The sequence below is a fragment of the Salmo trutta genome, chromosome 2 (assembly GCF_901001165.1).
Source record: "Salmo trutta chromosome 2, fSalTru1.1, whole genome shotgun sequence".
Taxonomy (NCBI): Eukaryota; Metazoa; Chordata; class Actinopteri; order Salmoniformes; family Salmonidae; genus Salmo; species Salmo trutta.
In genome coordinates, this window is record NC_042958.1 from 48371008 (window position 1) to 48386468 (window position 15461).

Genomic DNA, 15461 nt, shown 5'->3' on the forward strand with positions numbered 1-15461 from the left:
TGATAGGACAGAGTAATGATAGGACAGAGTAATGATAGGACAGAGTTTGAGTCTTGACTTGGCTTGAGCTTCTTGCCTCCCTTCATCTCAGCTTCACCTCCCCTCTCCTTACTGCGCCTCCCCTCGCCCTCAGCCTTACCTCGTCTAAGCCGCCCCTCTCCTCCCCTCACCTCATCTGTCTTGCCTCCCCTTGCCTCACCTCTCCTCATCTCAGGCTCCCTCATCTCAGTCTTACCTCTCCTCCCCTCACCTCGTCTAAGCCTCCCCTCATCTCAGTCTTGCCTGCCCTCGTCTCAGCCTCTCCTCCCCTCTCCTCCCCTCATCTCAGTCTTGCCTCCCCTCACCTTCCCTCGCCTCCCCTCGTCTCAGCCTCTCTTCCCCTCCCCTCCCCTCTCCTCTCCTCTCCTCCCTCGTCTCAGCCTCACCTCCCCTCTCCCCACTCCCCTCGCCTCCCCACGTCTCAGTCTACCATCTCCTCTCCTCCCTTCGTCTCAGCCTATCGTCTCCTCTCCTCCCCTCCCCTCACCTCAGCCTGGCCTCACCTCCCCTCGCCTCCCCTCACCTCCACTCGTCTCAGCCCCATCTCCCCTCTTCTCCACTCCCCTCATCTCAGCCTAACGTCTCCCCTCCTCCCCTCACCTCCCCTCCCCTCGTCTCAGCATCTCCTCCCCTCGCCTCCCCTCCCCTCTCCTCCCCTCCCCTCATCTCAGCCTCTCCTCCCCTCGTCTCAGCCTCTCCTCCCTTCGTCTCAGCCTCGCCTCCCCTCCCCTCTCCTCCCCTCACCTCCCCTTGTCTCTCCTCCCCTCGTCTTTACTCCTCTCACCTCCCCTCGTCTCTCCTCCCCTCCCCTCGCCTCTCCTCCCCTCACCTCGTCTCTCCTCCCCTCGTCTCTCCTCCCCTCGCCTCTCCTCCCCTCACCTCGTCTCTCCTCCCCTCGTCTTTACTCCTCTCACCTCCCCTCGTCTCTCCTCCCCTCGCCTCTCCTCACCTCCCCTCGTCTCTCCTCCCCTCGTCTCTCCTCCCCTCGCCTCTCCTCCCCTCACCTCGTCTCTCCTCCCCTCCCCTCGTCTCAGCCTCTCCTCCCCTTGTCTCAGCCTCTTCTCCCCTCGCCTCACCTTCCCTCGTCTCAGCCTCGCCGCCCCTCCCCTCGCCACCCCTCCCCTCTCCTCCCCTTGCCTCCCTCACCTTGTCTCAGCCTCGCCGCCCCTCTCCTGTTCAACCTGACTTGAGGTATCTACCAGGTCGTCTATAGAAAATCCTCTTCATAAGGGAATATACTGGACAGGCAAGAACCCTGCAATGCAGTGTACCGTATATGAATGCAGGGGCTTAACTTGGTGGACAGTTTAGATACAGTATGTGTCCAGAGGCTATATGTGTGTGTGTGTGTGTGTGTGTGTGTGTGTGTGTGTGTGTGTGTGTGTGTGTGTGTGTGTGTGTGTGTTTGTGTTTGTGTCCCAGTGACACAAAGGTATACTAGAATGTCATTTCAGCTGCCAACACTAGAGATGGTATCAGATATCACCCTCACTTTGAGGTGATGATTGGGGTGAACTTGTTGTCATTCAGACTCCTACCATTACTACAATGCACGGTGTTGAAAGACAGAAATCTCAACTCAGGCCTCACCTCAAAGTCCGTGATGGGCTGGCTCATGAACGCAGTCCCTAACACACAGTTGGAAAGGATGTTCTCGGCCCCCTTCAAGCTTTGCTCTGAATAACACACATGCTCGTTACTTACTTGGCCACTCAGGCGTTATACAGGCAGCGTGAGTGAGTCGCTGTAGCAGGGTTTGGGCCTGTTGCAAAGGGGTTTGGCGCCCTCAGCAGCCGAATTGGAAAAACAACAACTCTACATTTTTAAAATCTGTAAATAAATAAAGAAAAATATGCATGATTATTGCTGCAGACAAATTAGTCTTTCCCATTAGCTCAGGAACACTAAGCAGAAGCACAAACAGTATTTATATCAGTTGGACTAATTATGGTCCCACTATAAACAAACCCTTTCATAAGAACTTTATAGTGGCCTTAAGCAGGTGTTTATTGTTGGGCGGGACTGGCTCTGACTGATTAGTTTTGAGTTGATGGGGCCAGAAACTGGTGTGGCTGATGGGTATCACAGAACAAGTTCCGGGAGAGATTGCAACAATAGTTTCTGCTCAACTTGTTGCTCCATGGTTCTCTCCAGAGAATTTTTATTTTATTTTTTATTTGTACCTTTATTTAACTAGGCAAGTCAGTTAAGAACAAATTCTAGAAATCTAGACTATGCAGAGGCCAATTCTCCAGGAGGAGGGCTGGCCAACCTTGCTCTTACCAATTAAAACAAGCAATCATAGCGTCTAAAATACCACCCTAGCCTGTGTGATGGATAGCCTATGTCTGATCATCTCAAAACCCAAAAAATAAACTGGCAGATGAATACCTCACCCAGAACTAGCATGAGTTTCTGAGCCAATTCTCAGGTTCAACAAACAAAACAAGTGTGACATAACCTGGTTGGGTGTGGGGGAATGCTAAAATGCAGCACTTTATGTAACACATTTTGAATCGTATTTGTGTATATATTTGTTTGTTTCGATACAAGCCTACCGGTCATTTGGGTTACACTTAGACACTGATCTAACATCAGTTTTGCGTTTCTCCCCCAAATGATAAAGGCTCTAAATTTGGTTTCGTAAACTGGATCCAGATCTGTGCACATTACCATGAGTGGAATACCGAGGATGGCCTAAAACCCTCCAGTTTACATTGACGTCACAGGAAGGCGGCTCTCTGAGCGCACAGGTGTTCGCCACAGGTGGATGGTGAGGAAATGTGCGTCCTGTTAAACGAGTTCAGCTCTTTCCTGCCGTTAGTTGAGCTCAATCACTCATACAGCTTAGGTATGGCTCACAACTGCGTGGGGAACTGTGCGCCGTTATTTTTCCTAGCCATCGCTTTTGACGTCGGCGGTTTGACAGTTATTTTAGTTGGTATTTTCGCCGATCTAAAGTTGGACGGTCACTTCTACGGTGATTTCCTAATCTACACGGGTGCACTCATCATTTTCCTCAGTCTGGCTTGGTGGATTTTGTGGTACACGGGCAACATAATGGTTTACTCCGAGGACTTTGATAAAAGCACCCTGGACAATTTTGCGCACTGGGCAAGAAAGTTTTCGGAACAGCTCTCGAAGAGCAAGATTAAAACTCTGGAATCGGGGGAGAAGTGCAACTGGAATGGAAAGGAATCAGTGAACGGAACGGTTCCTGCTCAAACGCTATCACGAATTACGTGTGAACACAGCAGCAGCCTGGCGGGACACGACAATCTAGGATATGACCGAAGTTTTGACAACCAGCCTACAGAGAAAACGGTGGAGTTGGGGATTCTGAATAATTCTGAGGTGTTGCAGAGCATTATGGATGGAAAAGTGGTTAGACTTCTCTGACACACAGTTGGTAGGTGATTATCCAAAACAATGACAACTCATTACCTGTGGCTCTATCTAGGTCAGGGGGGGGGCAACTGTGATGGGAGTGGGGGCCACAAAAAAAACAGAACTCATTAGGGGGAGCAGTTGCTCGTGGGTCTATGTACCCACATCCATATTTTGCCATGGGATGTTGAGAAAATGTTGAAAATTTTATAACGAATTTCCTGCAATAATACACATTTTGCCATAGGCTGTAGATAAATGTTTGCAGTTTTTAATATTATATCTGAGTGAGAATAACAAAATCAATGCAGGCCCCACAGCAGGTAATTCGACCATGATAACAAGTTTAGATTGCTGGCCGCAAAACTCATTTAGCAATCTAAAACATCTTCACATACATGGGCTAACTGAACGACTATTGGTGACTTCCATAACAAGAGAAACTGCTGATGCACAACCAGGTTTAGAAATTGCACTTTGTGTATTCTACTGTTCTAACTCGCAACAGTCAATTGAGACCCCGACTGAGTTTCAAAAAAAAGTATTAATTACTTTATTTTTGGGCAGGGTTAATCCGAGGGCCTTTCAAAAGGGTGGCCAGTTACCTAACCCTGATCTAGGTGAGTTTTGGGCTGATTCTATTGTTAGATTCAGCCTGCTGTTCTGTGATCAAATTTGGATAAAATACATATTACATGAAAATATGAGATTCACCCACTCAAGGTAAACATATTTTCATTATTTTTTGCTCAATTTCTAACTAGCCTGCATTTGACACAAACAGTGGCCAAGCCTCATTTGTAGTTGTTTGGACTGTAAATAAATCCATTTCATTTGCCTCTGGTTAGGAACTCTATCCTCCCAAAGAGTTTAATGTTGCAACTCTGACACAATCCCATTTCTTAGGCTAGTCCTGCAGCTATCTTCCCACTCAATACAACAGCAAGGCTAATATCTGTTTTGGCAACATGTACTGTAGACTATGTCAACATTCCTTCGGCTCTCTTGCCTTCAAGAAATGATGAAACATCAGGTTATATGCCACATCTAATAATCAATTGGGATAGAATACAGTGACGTTAAGAGGGTAAAACCCTACAGAGTCCTAAAACAACATTGCAACACTGACGCATTTCTGTTGTGCCACTCCTTAGAATATAATAAATCAAAAGGGTATACAAAGATGCGTATCCATGAGCCAGTTCATATGACAACACTCCTCTCTTGTCTTGGGGACTATGAAACATCACATCTAATTGATGCAATATACAGTGCATTTGGAAAGTATTCACACCCCTTTTTCCACATTTTGTTACATTACAGCCTTATTCTAAAATGTATGAAATATATTTTTTTGCCTTATCAATCTGAACACACACCCCATAATGACAAAGCAAAAACAGCTTTTTAGAAATTTGTGCAAATGTATTAATTTTAAACTGATATCACATTTTCATAAGTATTCAGACCCTTTACTCAGTAATTTGTTGAAGCACCTTTGGCAGCGATTAGTCTTAAGTCTTCTTGGGTATGACGCTACAAGCTTGGCTCACCTGTATTTGGGGAGTTCCTCCCATTTTTCTCTGCAGATCCTCTCAAGCTCTGTCAGGTTGGATGGGGAGCATTACTGCACAGCTATTTTCAGGTCTCTCCAGAGATGTTAGATCGGGTTCAAATCCGGGCTCTGGCTGGGCCACTCAAGGACATTCGGAGACTTGTCCCGACGCCACTCCTGTGTTTGTCTTGGCTGTGTGCTTAGGGTCGTTGTCCTGTTGGAAGGTGAACCTTCACCCCAGTCTGAGGTCCTGGGTGCTCTGGAACAGGTTTTCATCAAGGATCTCTCTGTACTTTGCTCCGTTCATCTTTGTCTCGATCCTGACAAGTCTCCCAGTCCCTTCCACTGAAAAACATCCCCACACCATGATGCTGCCACCACCATGCTTCACCGTAGGGATGGTGCTAGGTTTCCTCCAGACGTGACACTTGGCGTTCAGGCCACAATGTTCAATCTTGGTTTCATCAGAACAGAGAATCTTGTTTCTCATGGTCTGAGAGTCTTTAGATGCCTTTTGGCAAACTCCAAGCGGGCTGTCATGTGCCTTCTGTCTGGCCACTCTACCATAAAGGCCTGATTTGGTGGACTGCTGCAGAGATGGTTGTCCTTCTGGAAGGTTCTCCCATCTCCACAGAGGAACTCTGGAGCTCTGTCAGAGAGACCATCGGGTTCTCTGTCACCTCCCTGACCAAGGCCCTTCTCCCCCGATTGCTCAGTTTAGCCGGGCGGCCAGCTCTAGGAAAGGTCTTGGTGGTTCTAAACCTCTTCCATTTAAGAATGATGAAGGGCACTGTGTTCTTGGGGATCTTCAATGCTGCAGAAATATTTTGGTACACTTCCCCAGATCTGTGTCTCAAAACAATCCTGTCTCGGGGCTCTACGGACAATTCCTTTTGCTCTGACCATGCAGTGTCACCTGTGGGACCTTCTATAGACAAGTGCGTTCCTTTCCAAATCATGTCCAATCAATTGAATTTACCACAGGTGCACTCCAAGTTGTAGAAACATCTCAAGGATGATCAATGGAAACAGAATGCACCTGAGCTCAATTTCAAGTCCCATAGCAGGATCTGAATATTTATGTAAGGAAGGTATTTGTTTTTTATTTTTAATAAATTTGCTAACATTTCTTAACCTGTTTTCGCTTTGTCATTATGGGGTATTGTGTTTAGATTAATAAGTGAAAAAAAATCAATTTTATAATAAGGCTGTAATGTAACAAAATGTGGAAAAAGTCAAGGGGTCTGAATACTTTCCAAATGCACTGTACACAACCAGTGTTATAAAGCCTAGTCCTTTAGAATAGATGCCCTTCACAGCAGCCAAGTGAACTCGAACCTCACCTCAGCATAGCTTTCGAAAGCTTGTGTTTAACCCTTAGCCTACAATGGTCATGCCCCCATGGAAATATAATTAGCATAATAATAAAACATCTCCAAAATCCATCTGTTCAAGGTAGAGATTTTTATACGGGCTGCGTCTCAATCCACTTCATCCACCGATCTCGCCCTTCAGCATCTGCGGTGAAAGGTGGCAGAGTTAGAGTGGTATTTGTCAGACCTTGAGACATCCCGAAAAATCGGTCTGCTCACAAAAATGTCTGTAGACTACAAACTAAACTCTATCTTAAAAGCAGAGACTCTCACGATGGTGTTATTTGTTTTGTCCTAGGACGCCCACAAGACTCATCTGAAGATCCCTGGTACTAGTTTTAATAATGAATCTAAGTATATATGGAGATAGTTTAGTGCCTAAAAATAAGGGGATAAATACATGTAAACAAAACAATTGTCATAGTTTCCTGATCTTTCTTATCTCATATAAGACAGACACTTCAGAACAAACTTCCTTTAGATTTTTTGGGGGACTATTTGTTCCATGTCGTGAATCTTGAAAAAAACAAAATCATTGTGTTTCTATTGGCTAATAGCAGTTATTGCGAATTCAATGTTTCATCCAATATTTCTGTTGATACCTTAAGTGGTCTTAAAATTCCAAATCAAATAGCTGAATGATCCTTGGTATGACCATCTTAAAACAATTCCATATGTTAGCTTAGATCCTGTTTATCCGTATTCAGGATATTTCCATTTGACCTTTATTTAACTGGGCAAGTAAGTTAAGAACAAATTCTTATTTACAATGACAGCCTAGGAACAGTGGGATAACTGCCTTGTTCAGGTGCAGAACGCCAGATTTTTACTTTGTCAGCTCGGCGATTTGATCTAGCAACCTTTCGGTTACAGGCCCAACGCTCTAACCACTAGGCTACCTGCCGCCCCAACTTGTTTTACAGGGTCAGCCATATTAGTACAGTGCCCCTGGAGCAAATTAGGGTTACGTGCCTTGCTCAAGGCCACATTGACCGATGTTTCACCTTGTCGGCTCGGGTATTCAAGCCAGCGACCTTTCAGTTACTGGCCCAACGCTCTAGCCACCTGCCGCCCTGCAAATATGTTGTCAAATGCGAGCTGTCCGGTCCAAAAAGTGGATCTAATATTTTTCGGAATATTCTGTTTTTTGGAGTACCACCAGCAACTGAACAGAGAAGTTTATAAGACAACGGTGCCTTCCGAATCGAGAACGAATTAAGTACCAACAAGTAAACGTTGGTAGAAAATTTGCTAAACAGGAACATCATATCAATGGCTAAGTAAATTAAATGAATTAGCTAATGATGATAGTCGTTTTATTGGCTAACCTCACAGAATCCGTCATGCCCCAGGCCCTGATTGCACACTTCACTTTGCTCATGAATATCTGACATAATTAATATTCTCTCTCTACTGGCTGCTACAGTCAAAAGAGCCTGTGGCCTTTGGCAGATTTGAATGAATAAGTCTGGCCATTCCTATTCAGCTTCACAACTCTCCATGTACAGGCTTGTTTACCCACTAGTTTAAAGCAGTGCTTCTAACAAGGGTGGCAGGCGTGTGGTTCAGGCTTAGGTCCAGACCCCCTTGGAACGCAGCCTGCAATGCATCTTAATGGGCTTTAGTCCAGACCCCCTTGGGATGCTGTCTGCAATGCATCTTAATGGGCTTCAGTGCTGCTATTGATTCTATTGGATGGAGTTGGGCAGTCATTAAGTCACCTGTAGCAGTTTTATTTCAGTGGGTATAATAGGGGATTGATTTTAGAGTAAAAGCGACGATAAGCCAAGGGACTTTTTGAGATGGATTCAAGTCTTTATTGTCGTCTTTCTGGACAATTCAACTGAATTGCAGGGAACAGCCAGAACAGGGAAAACATTAATTTAAAAGTACCACTCCCATACAGGCCATGAACTGGTGATGGTCACGTGATTCCGTACAAGTGGCAACTGTTGACCCAAGCTTTTAACTTATGAACGTGAACTGTTTTTCTCATTCCGCCAGTATACACACCGGCCAACACCAAGGCACAACGTGGCTATTGTACGAGCCACCTGTTGCACCCCAGTTATGACTAATAGCTTGACTTTATTGATAATGTTTGGCAGCAAATGACAAGTGCAAATATTGGCTGTGGAGAACATAAGAGCACTGATATTTTAAGCAAACATTTTTCTCAGTGTACGTTCAGTGAGCCAGACAATATTGAACAATATCAACCAATATGTAATGTTTGCCAATGGGCCTATCAGTTGGTCCCATGTTTCATGAGCTGAAATAAGATCCCAGAAATGTTCCATACACACAAACTTATTTCTCTCAGATTTTGTGCACAAATTTGTTTACATCCCTGTTATTGAGCATTTCTCCTTTGCCAAGATATGCCACACCTCTCAGGTGGATGGACTATCAAGTAGCTGATTTAAACAGCATGATCATTACACAGGTGCACCTTGTACTTGGGACTTAAAGGCCACTTTAAAATGTGCAGTTTTGTCACAACACAATGCCATAGATGTCTCAAGTTTTGAGGGAGCATGCAATTGGCACGTTGACTGCAGGAATGTCCACCAGAGCTGTTGTCAGAGAATTGAATGTTAATTTCTCCACCATAAGCCACTTGCAACGTCATTTTAGAGAATTTGGCAGGCCAGCCCAGGAACTCCACATCCAGCTTCTACAACTGCGGGATCATCTGAGATCAGCCAACTGGACAGCTGATGAAACTGTTGGTTTGCACAACTGAAGAATTTCAGCACAAACTGTCAGAAACTGTCTCAGGGAAGCTCATCTGCGTGCTCGTTGTCCTCACCACGGTCTTGATCTGACTGCAGTTTGGCGTTGTAACCAACGTCAGTGGGCAAATGCTCACTTTCAATGGCCACTGGCACGCTGGAGAAATGTGCTCTTCACAGATTAATCCCGGTTTCAACTGTACCGAGCTGATGGCAGACAGCGCGGGGATGGTGGAGTTATGGTATGGGCAGACATAAGCTACGGACAACGAACACAATGCATTTTATAGATGGCAATTTGAATGCACAGAGATATTGTGACAAGATCCTGAGGCCCATTGTCGTGCCATTCATCCGCCACCATCACCTCATGTTTCAGCATAATGCACGGTCCCATGTCGCAAGGATCTGCACACAATTCCTGGAAGCTGAAAATGCCCCAGTTGTTCCATGGCCCGCATACTCACCAGACATGTCACCCATTTGAGCATGTTTGGGATGCTCTGGATCGACGTGTATGACAGCGTGTTCCAGTTCCCGCCAATATCCAGCAACTTTTCACAGCCATTGAAGAGGAGTTGGGACAATATTCCACAGGCCACAATCAACAGTCTGATCTGCTCTTTGCGAAGGAGATGTGTCACACTGCATGAGGCAAATGGTGGTCATACCAGATACTGACTGGTTTTCTGATCCACGCCCTTACCTTTTTTTAAGTTATCTTTGACCAACATGCATAGCTGTATTCCCAGTCATGTGAAATACATAGATTAAGGCCTAATGATTTTATTTAAATTATCTGATTTCCTTATATGAACTGTAACTCAGTGAAATTGTTGGGTTTTTATATTTTTCTCAGTGTACTTGACAGTATGTATCATTCATTGTCCTGTGCATGTGTCCAGTGAGATTGTATTGAAATGTTCTCATGTGATCCTCCGAGTCATTTAGACAGAAAAGAACAGTGTTACCTCATCACTTTTTGAGGCATTCTATAGCGTTACATACAGTAGCTTTAGGATACGGGTCATGTAGGCACATACTATTGCTTCATCTCATTTAGGAACATGTAGACCCTCCTACCATCTCTCATCTGTCCATGTGATATAACATGGTGACTGAAACATTTGAATCAATAAATCTTTATTGTCCCAGAAGGGACGTTGCGAAATAACACAGTGCTAGGAAATAAAGGTGACTAAAACCATTATTTTCTTTCAGATGTTTTTGTCTTCTTGGTGTTCTCATTCTCACTCTGTCTTTTCCTCTGTTGCAGGTGATCTCTGGTTCTCCGGTTTTGAAGAAAGTATGCCCCGCTCCTCCCCAAGTGCTGCTTTTTAAATCCATACAGACTGTAAACCTTTTTGCCTATATGAACTAAAGACACTTTAAATATAGAAGACTACTTTCATTCAGGGAGAGGCCCCGTGCTGAAGCAATCTCCGGGCCCTGCACAAATGATAGAAATGTCTGTGAATTTTACTTGTAAATTGAATAATAACTAGATTATTTTATGTCCTGAATTTTACATGGTCCGTTTTGAAGATGTTTTTTTTAGAAAATAATAACGCCATTTCCCTGGGTTCTTAATCAGACATCTGTGACTGGATAGCTCACACAACAACAAAGATATTGGATTCCACTTCTGCTAGAAGTAGGTGTTATTCCGACAAATTGTTGTTCCAGAAAGAGAGAATTAATTAGATCATTATAATATTCAAAATCCATTTGAGGGACATCAACAAATCAAAACATCTTCTAAAGCTCAGATCCTTTATTCATGTTTATGTTTGTGTCTGGTTAGCAGATCAATGCTACATACCTATCTGACTGGTCTGTTTGGGGTGTATTGATTGCACTAAGCTGTCTGTCTGCCACTGGTTATACTAATAACATATTCCCTACACACACACACACACACACACACACACACACACTGAGACGATATACAATGTATCATGTAGAACAGATAGGATTGTCTGTTCTATTCATTATATTTCTATATGCAACATTCTGAACCTAGCTGAATACACACCGGCACAAGGACTACATCTCCATTCCAGAAACTGGCTTGTTACCTGTAAAATAAATAAATACATCTTTACAAACATTCTCATGCCTCTACCAAACATGAACATTCCCCAACATTTAAATCCACCTGAAATGGTCAATGATAAACACCTAACCAACCTAGTGTTGGAATGTGGTTATGTTAAGGACAGATGTCCAAAACCCCACGATAAGGAGGTAGAAGCACATTTCACCTCTTGTCTTGTCATCATTAGTGAGACATAAACATGTCTTTCCTTGGCAGCAGTCCTGCTATAGGAACTATGTGATGTTTGATAGCTCCAGCTCATTGGAATGTACCAGGGTCTTTAAAACGCAATCCTCTTCCTTGCTTCCTCGTAATTCAGTCCGATGCACTGTAGTGTAGGGTAGATTACCTGAACAATGCAGATAATGTACACGAGGGATATATATACTTAGTATAACAAACATTAGGAAAACTTTCCCCATATTGAGTTTCACACCCCCCTCCCCCCCATGTTGACTCCAATGTTTCCCACAGTTGTCAAGTTGGCTAGATATCCTTTGGGTGGTGGACCATTCTTGATACACATATCAAACTGTTGAGCATGAAAAAAACAGCAGCGTTGCAGTTCTTGACACAAACCGGTGCGCCTGGCACCTACTACCATAAAGGGGTTGGGTTAAATACGGAGGACACATTTCAGTTGAATGCATTTAGTTGTACAACTGACTAGGTATCCCCCTTTCCTTTCCATACCCTGTTTAAAGGCATTTAAACACTTTGTCTTGCCCATTCACCCTCTGAATGGCACACATACACAATCCATGTCTCAATGCTTAAAAATCCTTCTTTAACGTGTCCCCTCCCCTTCATCTACATTGAATGAAGTGGATTTAATGAGTGATTCAATAAGGGGTCATAGCTTTCACCTGGATTCACCTGGAAAGAGCAGGTGTTCTTAATGTTTTGTGTACTCAGTGTATCTATGATTATTATCCTAGTGTAAACATCTAAATTGTTTTATTGTAGCAGTGAATGCAAGGGAAAATAGATAGCAGCCATAGAAATAAGCATTAGAAGAGGTATTTAAAGTACACACAATGGTAGAAGGAGAAATACCTTCACGGCAGACTCTCTCCACCCTGTACCGGAACTCAGCGCCTGTACCGACACTCAGCACCAGTACCGGAACTCAGCACCTGTACTGACGCGCAGCACCTGTACCGGAACTCAGCGCCTGTACCGACACTCAGCACCAGTACCGGAACTCAGCACCTGTACCGACGCGCAGCGCCTGTACCGGAACTCAGCGCCTGTACCGACACTCAGCACCAGTACCGGAACTCAGCACCTGTACCGACACTCAGCACCTGTACCGGAACTCAGCACCTGTACCGGAACTCAGCACCGGTACCGGAACTCAGCACCTGTACCGACACTCAGCACCTGTACCTACTCAGCACCTGTACCTACTCAGCACCTGTACCGGAACTCAGCATGAGTACCGGAACTCAGCACCTGTACCGGAACTCAGCACGAGTACCGACACTCAGCACCTGTACCGACACTCAGCACCAGTACCGACACTCAGCACCTGTACTGACACTCAGCACCTGTACCCACACTCAGCACCTGTACTGACACTCAGCACCAGTACCGACACTCAGCACCAGTACCGACACTCAGCACCAGTACCGACACTCAGCACATGTACCGGAACTCAGCACCTGTACCGACACTCAGCACCTGTACCTACTCAGCACCTGTACCAGTACCGACACTCAGCACCAGTACCGACACTCAGCACATGTACCGGAACTCAGCACCTGTACCGGAACTCAGCACCTGTACCGACACTCAGCACCAGTACCTACTCAGCACCTGTACCGGAACTCAGCACCTGTACCGACACTCAGCACCAGTACCTACTCAGCACCTGTACCGGAACTCAGCACCTGTACCGACACTCAGCACCTGTACCGGAACTCAGCACCTGTACCGACACTCAGCACCAGTACCGACACTCAGCACCTGTACCGGAACTCAGCATCTGTACCGGAACTCAGCACCTGTACCTACACTCAGCCCCTATACCTGTACCTACACTCAGCACCTGTACCTGTACCTACTCAGCACCTGTACCTGTACCGACACTCAGCACCTGTACCTACACTCAGCACCTGTACCTGTACCTACACTCAGCACCTGTACCTGTACCGACACTCAGCACCTATACCTGTACCTACACTCAGCACCTGTACCTACTCAGTACCTGTACCGACACTCAGCACCTGTGCCTGTACTTAAACTTAGCACCTGTACCTACTCAGTACCTGTACCGACACTCAGCACCTATACCTGTACCTATACTCAGCACCTGTACCTACACTCAGCACCTGTACTGACACTCAGCACCTGTACCTACACTAAGCACCTGTACCTACACTCAGCACCTGTACCTACACTCGGCACCTGTACCTACACTCGGCACCTGTACCGACACTCGGCACCTGTACCTACACTCGGCACCTGTACCGACACTCGGCACCTGTACCGACACTCGGCACCTGTACCTACACTCAGCACCTGTACCGACACTCAGCACCTGTACCGACACTCAGCAACTGTACCTGTACCTATACTCAGCACCTGTACCTACTCAGCACCTGTACATGTACCGACACTCAGCACCTGTACCTGTACCGACACTCAGCAACAGTACCTGTGCCTACACTCAGCACCTGTACCTACACTCAGCACCTGTACCTACACTCAGCGCCTGTACCGACACTCAGCACCTGTACCGACACTCAGCACCTGTACCTACACTCATTACCTGTACCGACACTTAGCACCTGTACTGACACTAAGCATCTGTACCAACACTCAGCACCTGTACCTACTGTACCAACACTCACCACCTGTACCTCAGCACAGGCACCTGTACCTGTACCTACACTCAGTCCTGTACCTGTACCGACACTCAGCACCTATACCTGTACCTACACTCAGCACCTGTACCTACTCAGCACCTGTACCGACACTCAGCACCTGTGCCTATACGTAAACCTAGCACCAGTACCTACTCAGCACCTGTACCTGTACCGACACTCAGCACCTATACCTGTACCGACACTCAGCACCTATACCTGTACCTACACTCAGCACCTGTACCTACTCAGCACTTGTACCTACACTCAGCAACTGTACTTACACTCAGCAACTGTACTTACACTCAGCACCTGTACTGACACTCAGCACCTGTACCTACACTAAGCACCTGTACCTACACTCGGCACCTGTACCTACACTCGGCACCTGTACCTACACTCGGCACCTGTACCGACACTCGGCACCTGTACCGACACTCGGCACCTGTACCGACACTCGGCACTTGTACCTACACTCAGTACCTGTACCGACACTCAGTACCTGTACCGACACTCAGTACCTGTACCGACACTCAGCACTTGTACCTACACTCAGTACCTGTACCGACACTCAGCACTTGTACCTACACTCGGCACCTGTACCGACACTCGGCACCTGTACCGACACTCGGCACCTGTACCGACACTCGGCACCTGTACCGACACTCGGCACCTGTACCTACACTCGGCACCTGTACCTACTCAGCACCTGTACCTGTACCTACACTCAGCACCTGTACCGACACTCAGCACCTGTACCTGTACCGACACTCAGCACCTGTACCTGTACCGACACTCAGCACCTGTACCGACACTCAGCACCTGTACCTACACTCAGCACCTGTACCTACACTCAGCACCTGTACCTACACTCAGCACCTGTACCGACACTCAGCACCTGTACCAACACTCAGCACCTGTACCGACACTCAGTACCTGTACCTACTCAGCACCTGTACCTGTACCTACACTCAGCACCTGTACCTACACTCAGAACCTATACCGACACTCAGCACATGTACCTACACTCAGCACATGTACCTACACTCAGCACATGTACCTACACTCAGCACCTGTACCTGTACCGACACTCAGCACCTGTACCTACTCAGCACCTGTACCTGTACCTACACTCAGCACCTGTACCAACACTCAGCACCTGTACCTACACTCAGCGCCTGTACCTACACTCAGCGCCTGTACCTACACTCAGCGCCTGTACCTACACTCAGCACCTGTACCGACACTCAGCACCTGTACCGACACTCAGCACCTGTACCTACACTCAGCACCTGTACCGACACTCAGCACCTGTACCGACACACAGCACATGTACCTGTACCTACACTCAGCACCTGTACCCACTCTGTACCTGTACCGACACTCAGCACCTGTACTTGTACCTAC

The 15461-nt window shown here is 46.3% G+C and overlaps 1 long non-coding RNA gene across 1 annotated transcript; it reads left to right on the plus strand.

The window, feature by feature from the left end:
* The first annotated feature begins 2775 nt into the window (after positions 1–2775).
* On the plus strand, positions 2776–11201 carry LOC115156205 (uncharacterized). The gene is made up of 2 exons (XR_003868202.1): positions 2776–3448; positions 10366–11201. It is a non-coding gene; the product is annotated as an uncharacterized LOC115156205 (long non-coding RNA).
* Positions 11202–15461: the final 4260 nt, after the last annotated feature.